The sequence below is a fragment of the Triticum dicoccoides genome, chromosome 1A (genome assembly GCF_002162155.2).
Source record: "Triticum dicoccoides isolate Atlit2015 ecotype Zavitan chromosome 1A, WEW_v2.0, whole genome shotgun sequence".
NCBI lineage: Eukaryota > Viridiplantae > Streptophyta > Magnoliopsida > Poales > Poaceae > Triticum > Triticum dicoccoides.
The window spans coordinates 17,539,485-17,550,642 of NC_041380.1; positions in this window are offsets into that span (position 1 = coordinate 17,539,485).

Here is an 11,158-nt window from a genome sequence, read left to right on the forward strand (position 1 = left end):
AGGACTCCTTGAGGGGGGAAAGAGAGAGAGGGGGCCGGCCACCTCTCCTAGTCCTAATAGGACTAGGGGAAGGGGGGAGGCGCACAGCAACCTTGGGCTGCCCCTTTCTCCTTTCCACTAAAGCCCACTAAGGCCCATATAGCTCCCGGGGGGTTCCGGTAACCTCCCGGTACTCCGGTAAAATCCCGATTTCACCCGGAACACTTCTGATATCCAAACATAGGCTTCGAATATATCAATCTTTATGTCTCGACCATTTCGAGACTCCTCGTCATGTCCGTGATCACATCCGGGACTCTGAACAACCTTCGGTACATCAAAATGCATAAACTCATAATATAACTGTCATCGTAACCTTAAGCGTGCGGACCCTACGGGTTCGAGAACAATGTAGACATGACCAAGACATGTCTCCGGTCAATAACCAATAGCGGGACCCGGATGCACATATTGGCTCCTACATATTCTACGAAGATCTTTATCGGTCAGACCGCATAACAACATACGTTGTTCCCTTTGTCATCGGTATGTTACTTGTCCGAGATTCGATCGTCGGTATCCAATACCTAGTTCAACCTCGTTACTGGCAAGTCTCTTTACTCGTTCTGTAATACATCATCCCGCAACTAACTCATTAGTTGCAATGCTTGCAAGGCTTATGTGATGTGCATTACCGAGAGGGCCCAGAGATACCTCTCCGACAATCCGAGTGACAAAACCTAATCTCGAAATACGCCAACCCAACATGTACCTTTGGAGACACCTGTAGTACTCCTTTATAATCACCCAGTTACGTTGTGACGTTTGGTAGTACCCAAAGTGTTCCTCCGATAAACGGAAGTTGCATAATCTCATAGTTATAGGAACATGTATAAGTCATGAAGAAAGCAATAGCAACATACTAAACGATCGGGTGCTAAGCTAATGGAATGGGTCATGTCAATCAGATCATTCTCTTAATGATGTGACCCCGTTAATCAAATAACAACTCATTGTTCATGGTTAGGAAACATAACCATCTTTAATTAACGAGCTAGTCAAGTAGAGGCATACTAGTGACACTTTGTTTGTCTATGTATTCACACATGTATTATGTTTTCGGTTAATACAATTCTAGCATGAATAATAAACCTTTATCATGATTATAAGGAAATAAATAATAACTTTATTATTGCCTCTAGGGCATATTTCCTTCAGTCTCCCACTTGCACTAGAGTCAATAATCTAGATTACATCGTAATGATTCTAACACCCATGGAGCTTTGGTGCTGATCATGTTTTGCTCGTGGAAGAGGCTTAGTCAACGGGTCTGCAACATTCAGATCCGTATGTATCTTGCAAATCTCTATGTCTCCCACCTGGACTAGATCCCGGATGGAATTGAAGCGTCTCTTGATGTGTTTGGTTCTCTTGTGAAATCTGGATTCCTTTGCCAAGGCAATTGCACCAGTATTGTCACAAAAGATTTTCATTGGACCCGATGCACTAGGTATGACACCTAGATCGGATATGAACTCCTTCATCCAGAATCCTTCGTTCGCTGCTTCCGAAGCAGCTATGTACTCCACTTCACATGTAGATCCTGCTACGACGCTTTGTTTAGAACTGCACCAACTGACAGCTCCACCGTTTAATGTAAACACTTATCCGGTTTGCGATTTAGAATCGTCCGGATTAGTGTCAAAGCTTGCATCAACATAACCATTTACGACGAGCTCTTTGTCACCTCCATATACGAGAAACATATCCTTAGTCCTTTTCAGGTATTTCAGGATGTTCTTGACCGCTGTCCAGTGATCCACTCCTGGATTACTTTGGTACCTCCCTGCTAGACTTATAGCAAGGCACACATCGGGTCTGGTACACAGCATTGCATACATGATAGATCCTATGGCTGATGCATAGGGAACATCTTTCATATTCTCTCTATCTTCTGTAGTGGTCGGGCATTGAGTCTTACTCAATTTCACACCTTGTAACACAGGCAAGAATCCTTTCTTTGCTTGATCCATTTTGAACTTCTTCAAAATTTTGTCAAGGTATGTTGTTTGTGAAAGTCCAATTAAGTGTTTTGATCTATCTCTATAGATCTTAATGCCTAATATGTAAGCAGCTTCACCGAGGTCTTTTATTGAAAAACTCTTATTCAAGTATCCCTTTATGCTATCCAGAAATTCTATATCATTTCCAATTAATAATATGTCATCCACATATAATATCAGAAATGCTACAGAGCTCCCACTCACTTTCTTGTAAATACAGGATTCTCCAAAAGTCTGTATAAAACCAAATGCTTTGATCATACTATCAAAACGTTTATTCCAACTCCGAGAGGCTTGCACTAGTCCATAAATGGATCGCTGGAGCTTGCACACTTTGTTAGCTCCTTTTGGATCGACAAAACCTTCTGGTTGCATCATATACAACTCTTCTTCCAGAAATCCATTCAGGAATGCAGTTTTGACATCCATCTGCCAAATTTCATAATCATAAAATGCGGCAATTGCTAACATGATTCGGACAGACTTAAGCATCGCTACGGGTGAGAAGGTCTCATCGTAGTCAATCCCTTGAACTTGCCGAAAACCTTTCGCGACAAGTCGAGCTTTGTAGACAGTAATATTACCGTCAGCGTCAGTCTTCTTCTTGAAGATCCATTTATTCTCAATTGCTTGCCGATCATTGGGCAAGTCAACCAAAGTCCATACTTTGTTCTCATACATGGATCCCATCTCAGATTTCATGGCTTCAAGCCACTTTGCGGAATCTGGGCTCACAATCGCTTCTTCATAGTTCGTAGGTTCATCATGATCTAGTAGCATGACTTCCAGAACAGGATTACCGTACCACTCTGGCGCGGATCTCACTCTGGTTGATCTACGAGGTTCAGTAGTATCTTGATCTGAAGTTTCATGATCATTATCATTAGCTTCCTCACTAACTGGTGTAGGTGTCATTGGAACAGTTTTCTGTGATGTACTACTTTGCAGTAAGGGAGCAGGTACAATTACCTCGTCAAGTTCTACTTTCCTCCCACTCACTTCTTTCGAGAGAAACTCCTTCTCTAGAAAGTTTCCGAATTTAGCAACAAAAAGTCTTGCCTTCGGATCTGTGATAGAAGGTGTATCCAATAGTTTCCTTTGGATATCCTATGAAGACACATTTCTCCGATTTGGGTTCGAGCTTATCAGGTTGAAGCTTTTTCACATAAGCATCGCAGCCCCAAACTTTCAGAAATGACAACTTTGGTTTCTTGCCAAACCACAGTTCATAAGGCGTCGTCTCAACGGATTTTGATGGTGCCCTATTTAACGTGAATGCGGCCGTCTCTAGAGCGTATCCCCAAAACGATAGCGGTAAATCAGTAAGAGACATCATAGATCGCACCATATCCAATAAAGTACGATTACGACGTTCGGACACACCATTACGCTGAGGTGTTCCGGGTGGCGTGAGTTGCGAAACTATTCCACAATTTTTCAAATGTACACCAAACTCGTAACTCAAATATTCTCCTCCACGATCAGATTGTAGAAACTTTATTTTCTTGTTACAATGATTTTCAACTTCACTCTGAAATTCCTTGAACTTTTCAAATGTTTCAGACTTATGTTTCATTAAGTAGATATACCCATATCTTCTTAAATCATCTGTGAAGGTGAGAAAATAACGATATCCGCCACGAGCCTCAATATTCATCGGACCACATACATCTGTATGTATGATCTCCAACAAATCTATTGCTCTCTCCATAGTTCCGGAGAACGGTGTTTTGGTCATCTTGCCCATGAGGCACGGTTCGCAAGTACCAAGTGATTCATAATCAAGTGGTTCCAAAAGTCCATCAGAATGGAGTTTCTTCATGCGCTTTACACCGATATGACCTAAACGGCAGTGCCACAAATAAGTTGCACTCTCATTATCAACTCTGCATCTTTTGGCTTCAACATTATGAATATGTGTGTTACTACTATCGAGATTCAATAAGAATAGACCACTCTTCAAGGGTGCATCACCATAAAAGATATTACTCATATAAATAGAACAACCATTATTCTCTGATTTAAATGAATAACCGTCTCGCATCAAACAAGATCCAGATATAATGTTCATGCTTAACGCTGGCACCAAATAACAATTATTTAGGTCTAATACTAATCCCGAAGGTAGATGTAGAGGTAGCGTGCCGACTGCGATCACATCGACTTTGGAACCGTTTCCCACGCGCATCGTCACCTCGTCCTTAACCAATCTTCGCTTAATCCGTAGTCCCTGTTTCGAGTTGCAAATATTAGCAACAGAACCAGTATCAAATACCCAGGTGCTACTGCGAGCATTAGTAAGGTACACATCAATAACATGTATATCACATATACCTTTGTTCACCTTGCCATCCTTCTTATCCGCCAAATACTTGGGGCAGTTCCGCTTTCAGTGACCAGTCTGCTTGCAATAGAAGCACTCAGTTTCAGGCTTAGGTCCAGGTTTGGGTTTCTTCTCTTGAGTAGCAACTTGCTTGCCGTTCTTTTTGAAGTTCCCCTTCTTCTTCCCTTTGCCCCTTTTCTTGAAACTAGTGGTCTTGTTGACCATCAACACTTGATGCTCCTTCTTGATTTCTATCTCCGCAGCTTTCAGCATCGCGAAGAGCTCGGGAATAGTCTTGTTCATCCCTTGCATATTATAGTTCATCACGAAGCTCTTGTAGCTTGGTGGCAGTGATTGAAGAATTCTGTCAATGACGCAATCATCTGGAAGATTAACTCCCAATTGAATCAAGTGATTATTATACCCAGACATTTTGAGTATATGCTCACTGACAGAACTGTTCTCCTCCATCTTGCAGCTATAGAACTTATTGGAGACTTCATATCTCTCAATCCGGGCATTTGCTTGAAATATTAACTTCAACTCCTGAAACATCTCATATGCTCCATGACGTTCATAACGTCGTTGAAGTCCCGATTCTAAGCCGTAAAGCATGGCACACTGAACTATCAAGTAGTCATCAGCTTTGCTCTACCAGACGTTCATAACATCCGGCGTTGCTCCTGCAGCAGGCCTGGCACCCAGCGGTGCTTCCAGGACGTAATTGTTCTGTGCAGCAATGAGGATAATCCTCAAGTTACGGACCCAGTCCGTGTAATTGCTACCATCATCTTTCAACTTTGCTTTCTCAAGGAACGCATTAAAATTCAACGGAACAACAGCACGAGCCATCTATCTACAATCAAACATAAACAAGCAAGATACTAATCAGGTACTAAGTTTCATGATAAATTTAAGTTCAGTTAATCAAATTAATTAAAGAACTTCCACTTAGATAGACATCCCTCTAATCCTCTAAGTGATTACGTGATCCAAGTCAACTAAACCATAATCGATCATCACGTGAGATGGAGTAGTTTTCAATGGTGAACATCGTTATGTTGATCATATCTACTATATGATTCACGCTCGACGTTTCGGTCTCCGTGTTCCGAGGCCATATCTGTATATGCTTGGCTCGTCAAGTATAACCTGAGTATTCTGCGTGTGCAACTGTTTTGCACCCGTTGTATTTGAACGTAGAACCTATCACACCCGATCATCACGTGGTGTCTCAGTACGAAGAACTTTCGCAACGGTGCATACTCAGGGAGAACACTTCTTGATAATTTAGTGAGAGATCATCTTATAATGCTACCGTCAATCAAAGCAAGATAAGATGCATAAAAGGATAAACATCACATGCAATCAATATAAGTGATATGATATGGCCATCATCATCTTGTGCTTGTGATCTCCATCTCCGAAGCACCGTCGTGATCACCATCGTCACCGGCATGACACCTTGATCTCCATCGTAGCATCGTTGTCGTCTCGCCAAGCTTATGCTTCTACGACTATCACTACCGCTTAGTAATAAAGTAAAGCATTACATCGCGATTGCATTGCATACAATAAAACGACAACCATAAGGCTCCTGCCAGTTGCCGATAACTCGGTTACAAAACATGATCATCTCATACAATAAAATTCAGCATCATGTCTTGACCATATCACATCACAACATGCCCTGCAAAAACAAGTTAGACGTCCTCTACTTTGTTGTTGCAAGTTTTACGTGGCTGCTACGGGCTTAAGCAAGAACCAATCTCACCTACGCATCAAAGCCACAACGATAGTTTGTCAAATAGACTCCGTTTTAACCTTCGCAAGGACCGGGCGTAGCCATACTTGGTTCAACTAAAGTTGGAGAGACAGTCGCCCGCAAGCCACCTATGTGCAAAGCACGTCGGGGGAACCGGTCTCACGTAAGCGTACGCGTAATGTTGGTTCGGGTCGTCCCGTCCAACAATGCCGCCGAACCAAAGTATGACATGCTGGTAGGCAGTATGACTTATATCGCCCACAACTCACTTATGTTCTACTCGTGCAAATAACATCAACATAAATAACCTAGGCTCGGATGCCACTTTTGGGTTTCGTAGTAATTTCAAAAAAATTCCTACGCACACGCAAGATCATGGTGATGCATAGCAACGAGAGGGGAGAGTGTTGTCTACGTACCCATGCAGACCGACTACGGAAGCGTTGACGCAACGTAGAGGAAGTAGTCGTACGTCTTCCCGATTCGACCGATCAAGCACCGAAACTACGGCACCTCCGAGTTCGAGCACACGTTCAGCTCGATGACGATCCCCGGACTCCGATCCAGCAAAGTGTCGGGGAAGAGTTCCGTCAGCACGACGGCGTGGTGACGATCTTGATGCACTACAGCAGCAGGGCTTCGCCTAAACTCCGCTACAGTATTATCGAGGAATATGGTGGCTGGGGGCACCGCACACGGCTAAGGAATAGATCACGTGGATCAACTTGTGTGTTCTAGGGTGCCTCTACCTCAGTATATAAAGGACTAGAGGGGGGAGGCTGGCCGGCCACAGGAGGCGCGCCAGGAGAGTCCTACTCCCTCTGGGAGTAGGATTCCCCCCCAATCCTAGTTGGAATAGGACTCCTTGAGGGGGGAAAGAGAGAGAGGGGGCCGGCCACCTCTCCTAGTCCTAATAGGACTAGGGGAAGGGGGGAGGCGCACAGCCACCTTGGGCTGCCCCTTTCTCCTTTCCACTAAAGCCCACTAAGGCCCATATAGCTCCCGGGGGGTTCCGGTAACCTCCCGGTACTCCGGTAAAATCCCGATTTCACCCGGAACACTTCCGATATCCAAACATAGGCTTCCAATATATCAATATTTATGTCTCGACCATTTCGAGACTCCTCGTCATGTCCGTGATCACATCCGGGACTCCGAACAACCTTCGGTGCATCAAAATGCATAAACTCATAATATAACTGTCATCGTAACCTTAAGCGTGCGGATCCTACGGGTTCGAGAACAATAACCAATAGCGGTCAATAACCAATAGCGGGACCTGGATGCCCATATTGGCTCCTACATATTCTACGAAGATCTTTATCGGTCAGACCGCATAACAACATACGTTGTTCCCTTTGTTATCGGTATGTTACTTGTCCGAGATTCGATCGTCGGTATCCAATACCTAGTTCAACCTCGTTACTGGCAAGTCTCTTTACTCGTTCTGTAATACATCATCCCGCAACTAACTCATTAGTTGCAATGCTTGCAAGGCTTATGTGATGTGCATTACCGAGAGGACCCAGAGATATCTCTCCGACAATCGGAGTGACAAAACCTAATCTCGAAATACGCCAACCCAACATGTACCTTTGGAGACACCCGTAGTACTCCTTTATAATCACCCAGTTACGTTGTGACGTTTGGTAGTACCCAAAGTGTTCCTCCGGTAAACGGGAGTTGCATAATCTCATAGTTATAGGAACATGTATAAGTCATGAAGAAAGCAATAGCAACATACTAAACGATCGGGTGCTAAGCTAATGGAATGGGTCATGTCAATCCGATCATTCTCTAATGATGTGACCCCGTTAATCAAATAACAACTCATTGTTCATGGTTAGAAAACATAACCATCTTTGATTAACGAGCTAGTCAAGTAGAGGCATACTAGTGACACTTTGTTTGTCTATGTATTCACACATGTATTATGTTTCCGGTTAATACAATTCTAGCATGAATAATAAACCTTTATCATGATTATAAGGAAATAAATAATAACTTTATTATTAGGGCATATTTCCTTCGGTATTAACTCTAAGATTAATTGATGATGTACAAATAACCATCGGGTGAATCCTACTCAGTCTCTTCCATCTGCATGAGACAAGGAATATTTTCAAATCAATCTTATCTCCTTCCATGTATAATAAAAAAACTAAATTTATTCGCTTTTCATCAACTTCCATATTAGAAAAAAAAAGTAAAAAATAGAGGTCGGACAAAGTAAATCTAATCATCGCCTCCTGCCGCTAATTGATTCGCCGGCACAAACTGCCTGCATTCCTCGTCAGGCTCCACACGTGTAGCTTCATAGGCTTATCTTCTCCTTCCGTATTAGAATAAAAGTAAAAATTAGAGGCCAAACAAAGTAAATCTTATCATCGAATCTGGCCGCTAATTGATTCACCCGCACAAGCTGCAGGAGAAATCACCTCCATTCCTCTTCAGGCTCCACACGTGCAGCGTCGTAGGCCTATCTTCTCCTTCAGTATTAAACTAGTAGCCTTGCGCACGTCTCTACAAGACAGATCTTATTATTCAGCTGAATGACACTTTTTAATTTTTACATACACAATAGAGAGTATATGATATAGAATATAGTGTAGCACTTACTGTTAGTTCTGTTTATCTGTGACCACGGGCACCCCTGGCAGGAAGGAACCACCGCATTGCAGCCTCAAACACATGGCTGGTCATTACACCTCCGTAACCATGTCATGTTTAGGCTTCGCACGATTATTTTTCCTTTTCAAAAACATGCTTGAGTGACTACGAAGAGACAATGATCGAGCCCCTGTAGTATCATTAACCTCAACATCTGCATTCAGTTTGGCCCAGACCCTGACAAGAATATGCCTCAGTTGACTTGGCAATCGATGTCAAGATGAAACAAAAAATATATGTAATCTGCATGAGTTAAAGAGATGATTGAACAAAAAACAAGCAAAGTCACTTTGCCAGACCAAACTTATGGTGACTCGGAAAAATATGACAAAATTAAATACAAAACTCATAAATCAGCGCTAATCATCACGGACAAAAAAAATACAAACAATAATATCACTAACAAATTGAAATTGAACCGAATATATATTTGGTAATGTGGCTGTTCTAGTTGTGAGGAGAGAATCTCTGGTGTACTTTTATGTTCAAAAGAATCTTGTTAATCATCTAGCATCTTAACCTTGGAGATCAAGCACCCTGATTAGCTCATGTAGCATCAAACGGAGTAAACCATTATCATCGTCTACCATCATAGCTGGTAGGTCCAATATATATTTACCAGTGAACCTTATCCTGAAACTATCAACCAACATCAGAATATCCTACTCTAACTAACAACATCAAAATATCGTCCAAACCAACATCTTAACTTCTCAATGATGGAAATAGAAGAGAAACATCGACAAATGCAAGCACGAAGAAACTGGACTACATAATAAAGACCTCCAAGTCAGTAGATTTACTGTACTTGCTCCAAATTAGCAACACTGTATGAGTAGAAAATAAAAGGGACAACACCAGTAACTCAAAAATTAGTTCCCTATAGTACCTATAAAGAGATGGCTGAAAATCTTAGAGGTTGTCGCAATGAAAGATATATTAAATAAAAAAAGAAAGCTTGCAGCAGCTGCATTAGTATATAATTACAGTGGTCAATTGGTCATTAGTAGAACGGTTCTCATCATGTTCTCATCTCGTGGTTCCTTCATGCCAGTATCTTCACCTCTTCACGCTTGTTTTGAATTCATGAACCAAAAAAAATTGACCACAAACAAAGTGAGATACCTGATAGATTGCATCTCCACACCACAGCAGTCGTCTGCCTTGCTGACGCCACTGGTTTGGCCAGGAGGTTTATCCTGCTCGGCCGGTGCCGGCCTGACCAAGTTGGACGTCTACAACAACGTAATGGTTCCTTGCTAAAGATGGCTCAGACTATAACTCTTTTAGTATTGGAAGTATTATTATTTCCTTTTTGCTAAAGATGGCTCAGACCATACCAGCTACTGCGTTAACTCGGAAGAACAAGGGGAAGTCAAAGGGAAAATACTGCTACAAAGCAAATGAATGAAGAATCAAGAAAGAAAAACTCAGAAATCGTAGAAGCTATCAATAGGAGAACACAAACTTGCAGAACTTGACACATTCTAATACATGATCAATCTCCATTACTGAACGAAAAAAATAAGTTCATTCGGTTTTTGAACAACTTTTCTCATAGCTCCTCTGCACCTAGCAAACTTATTAGACCTAAAATGCAATTCAGACACATGAAACATCATCCAATCTTTTCAGAAAATTTAATTATAACTTATTTTCAAATAAAATGGTATATAGAAATATAACTTCAAAGATTGTAGTGATAATATAAAAAGTACACCCAGTAACCTTTTAAAATACATAATTATATACCGGAAAAATCAGATCATTCCTTTTAGGAAGGTGTCCTTCATGCCCTTCTTCCACCCCGACTTCACGTCGGTCGTCAAGATTTCCTCCACCGGGATCATCTTCCTGCACATAGTTGCCATGAGCAAGTAGTAATTAGTGTTTAACATAGCACACAAAATCAGTTTATTGTTCTACTGAAGACATGCACCCAAAACTGACACTTAATAATTCAGAATGAATGTGCAGGCTATCAATACAACTGAATTGTCACACTGAACCAAAAAGAAAATTGCGTTTCTTAGCTTTAATCTGGACCAGTTAACACATGCTCCAATATTCAAGAATGTACTAATCAGCAAATAACAAATTATCACACGTGTACAAGGGAAAGGACACTCACCTACTGAATTCGCCACCGCCCACCTCATTGAGCTGTTACGTGTGTGCGGGTGTACAGGCTGGGAGGTAACCGAACCACCATCTCGTTTTGCTCACAAATCCAAACGTGTATACAAAGTTTAGGACCACACTGATATGGCTAAAGGAAATGTAGGGTAGCAAAAACTCGATTGCAAGAGCAGAATCCGCCATGCCTGGTCGAATAAAAAGGGATCAGTGTTCAGCTAC